Source organism: Astatotilapia calliptera, chromosome 18 (genome assembly GCF_964374335.1).
Source record: "Astatotilapia calliptera chromosome 18, fAstCal68.1, whole genome shotgun sequence".
NCBI lineage: Eukaryota > Metazoa > Chordata > Actinopteri > Cichliformes > Cichlidae > Astatotilapia > Astatotilapia calliptera.
In genome coordinates, this window is record NC_137439.1 from 21,152,176 (window position 1) to 21,156,232 (window position 4,057).

Genomic DNA, 4,057 nt, shown 5'->3' on the forward strand with positions numbered 1-4,057 from the left:
GCATTTCTTCGAACATTTCCTCCTCTTTTCCTGGTTGTTTTATGCACCACAACACTTTGATAAAGACTGTCTGCGTTGTACCTTTTGAAGAAGTAGAGCTCCATAGTTTCATTCAATAAGCAAAATTATAGCCTTATCCACTCGACAACAGTAAAGCAATATGTATGTTGTTTTTCAAATGATCTAATCAGCTGGAGAAACATGTAAATAGCATGTCTGATTGTATATGTATGTGAGCTATGACACAAGGACAGAACCACGTTCATGGGAATCAGGGGAAGGATGTGCCGCTTGAGTTAAGTTGCAAAGCAAATCTTTGATTGCAGAAAGTCATCCTACTTGTTGCACCAGAGGTTTCATCTTGGTGAAACATCACACAACAGTTATAAGCGTTTCTAAATGGAAAAAAATCTTTTTTTATTCTGAAAAACTATACTTAACGGCCATGAGCTTCTGGTCCCAAATGTCCACCAGTGGAAATCACTGGAACACTTGTGATTGGCAGTAAACACAGGTTAATCCTACAAACATAAAACATAAGAGAAAAAGCAAAAATGCTAAGATGTCTTCAAATGAAGTAGAAAACTGTCTTCTGGTCTGACACATTAATATCTGGACATCTTTGGATCCCGTGTGCTAAAGGGGAAAGATTGTATTCTGTACACAGTTAAAGAGACAGCATGCTTGACGGTTTGAGCTTGCATTATACTGCAAAGCATGGGTAACTCTATGAAGGTCAAGGCCAAGTGCTATATCACTAAGACAAGTTCAGTCCAAATTTGCTTGTTGCATCTAAATAGTTTCATCAATTTCACACACTTTCTCATATGAATTTTATACCATGTCAGACAACAAACATGTATTTATCAAAGCATGATTTAGTTTCAGCAAACCAAATGAGAAAATCCACCTTTAAGAAATGCTGCTGTGTGAACATAAAAGTATATTTCTGTAATATTTTAATGTGCTATGATAAAGTCACAATATTTAAGCATAGTATTAAAGTGCTTTAAAACTCCTTTTTTTAATAGGGTGGCATCTGTCTCATGCTGATACATTAGAATGAGAAGCGCTATCCCATGCACTGTTTGTGCCTGCTGTGAAGAGACTCGCATGTGCCCCGCGACATGAAACGGTTTGTGTTTGCGTGTGTTTGTGTGAGATGGTGATGTGGTGGTCATGGGGAAAGGACTACATGTGTGCACGTGGGGCTTTGAAAAGCAGGGGGAGGAAAAAAGAGCATACCAATATCAACAACCTATTAAAAAATCATGCTGGGACATCAAAAAGTTTGGTACAACATTACCATTGGCAATTTTAAATTTCACAGTATTTCACTGAATGAATATTTAAATAGATTTTCCAAAGCGTGTCCCAAACCAAATAAATTAAAATTACAGTTCTCCAGGGGATTTTGGACACCGAGCATCCACAGATCATATTCCATGTGTAATATCCAATGCAAAATGTTTAGCATCTGTTAGTATCTCAGAGACTTTAAGAATTCACCTGCTGGTATTTACTTTTCTCAATAAGAGAAACACGTTTGCATTCCGCCATTCTTTTTTTCATTGCTGCTACCAAAATGTAGCCAGAGAAAGGCAAAAGCTCCTTAGTTTTGTTATGTACAACATTGCCAGCTTATCTGTATGGGCTGCTGTTATTAATGACGTAGACATCATTAACTTTGATTATGACACAGCTTTTCAACCTGCCCTTCCTTCTAGCCTACCACCCAAAGTGCCAGTAATTTTTATTTATTGCAATATCCGACCACAGCCGCTTGTTCTCTATACTGTCCTCCACGGAGCCTCGCTGGTGTCAGCATGGATTCTGCTCGGCACATCCATTACTCTGGATTTAAGTCGTAATTATATTGTTGCTCTGCAAGTGACGTAAAAGACAGTTTCACATTAGCGGCCAGAGTCTCTGATCAATGTTACTGCTTTTATTTTTTTCAAAAACGCCAGTCTGCCTTCTGTACAAACAAAGACTTCTTTCCCACCTTCCCATAAGCTGTTTTTACTTCAGTTCATGAATGAAAGTTGGCATAGTAAAATTAGTATGCCTGTAGTTCTTTCTAGTTAGACAGGCCTTTATTTCTGCAGCCTTACAAGCATTGCTTTTGCTTGACATATGCTCAGAATCAAGAAAAACAGAATTTAATTTTAGTCAGTCACACTGTGATCTCTGTCCTTTGTAAAGTTTATGCCATGAGTCAAACTGCCTTCTGGGATATGACTAGACAAGACAAGATTGGCCCTGACCTTTGTCTTCATGTGTCTCTCAAAAATATCAGTGATCTGCATTCATTAAGAATAATTTTCCGTATGGCATCAACAGCAAGCTCACAGACTGTTGCAGGCCCCTGACTACTGGGCCACCTTTTACATTTATTTTGATCCCTGGCTTAGTACCTTCCTCTGACCTAGAATTGGCTGGCTGGTCTCTGACCTTGGCTCTGTGCCTGTCCACAGTGTCTAATCATCCTTTGCTATGGATTGGCTTCCCTCTCTCTCCACCTCCCTTTCTCCCCATTGATTTTGGTCATTTTATACCTGAACATAGTCATTAATCTGATTATGACTGTGTCTGGGTCCAGTTCATTAGTCTGGCCCAGCTGTAATACAGGCAGATGCCTGCTGGGCCATAAGGATTCATCACGAAACCATTGAGCCCTGAAGAACACACCACATAGGACAGCATGATGCATACATACGTAGACAAACACAGGTGTAGAATTGGAGCATTCTCCTGCATTTATGCAAAGAGGAAAAACTGACTTTAGGAATGAAGAAAAATATATAAAGGCTAGAATATGTTTACCCCTCGAGGTTTCACAGTAGCTGTATTAAATCTCCTCACAACAGCAGGCACTTCGACTATAGTAAGTCAACACCTGTCTTCAGTTTTGTTTTGATTTCTTTTCATATGACCACATTTACCTTCAACGCTTCATCATTTGGAGATAGTTCAGCTCTTTTGATTCTGATTTGGATATTTTGTTTGTCATTTTTATAAAAGGAGCTATGTTATTACAGAAAATTATTCCGCTGCCAAGCAAAAACACAACTTTTACTTTTGTGTGTGCAGAGATCACATAGAGTGCAGTAGCAGCAGCATTAGTACACCTGCCCCTCAAAACCCCTGGGTGCAAAAACGTCAATGAAGCTACACATAGACAGGATTACACAACTCTCTTGATTCACTGATTATCTCTAAAGGGTTGTAATTTACTCTGCAACAAATTATAAGATACCCACAAGGTAAGTGTCGCTGCAAAAGCTGATGTGATATACATTCTCATAATTATAGACTTCAGTTTAACTAACTTTTTTGCCTTCCAGCACCTTAGAACGCATGTTAAAATCTGAATATTGTGAAACCTGGCTGCTGAAATAGCTCCACTATTCCATGTCCCAAGCTACAGATATATGGATGATAAATAAAGTGACCTTTAGCCCTACCAAGGAAATGAACCCACTGCTAGAATGTTTCACTGCCTCCTTATCGAAAAGCATATGATTTGAGGTTAAGTATGTCTCCGAATCTTCTTTCCATCCTCCATCATCGTCTTTAAATGGGATTAGTATTGCAGGACAATGCTGCTAATGTCATTCATTACATTTTCACATCAGTAATTTTACTGAAAGACCTGGACAGCATGTGCAGTATATAGTGCTTTGCTACTCCAATAAATTACTGGGAGGTTAAATCACTTCTGAGAGATTTTATGTCCACAGTACAAGGTATTTCATTTTAACACTGATCTGGATGGCACAGCTGTGAAATTTAAGCCCATCAAGAATGAAAAAGGCAGAACTCAACTGCAAGGGCACTGTAGTGCCTATATGCGACTGCATGTATGTGTTTTCATTTAGTTTTAGCTTTACAAGACAAAGGTGGCTTATTTTGGCACTTTATACACCATCACTGACAGGCTAACATAAGCATTGCAGAGTACTGAAACTCCAGTATTAGCAAACAAGAGCAGCTGTCTATACAGTCTGTTTCATTACAAAAGGCCAACTCCCACACAGCATCTTGGATAACAATG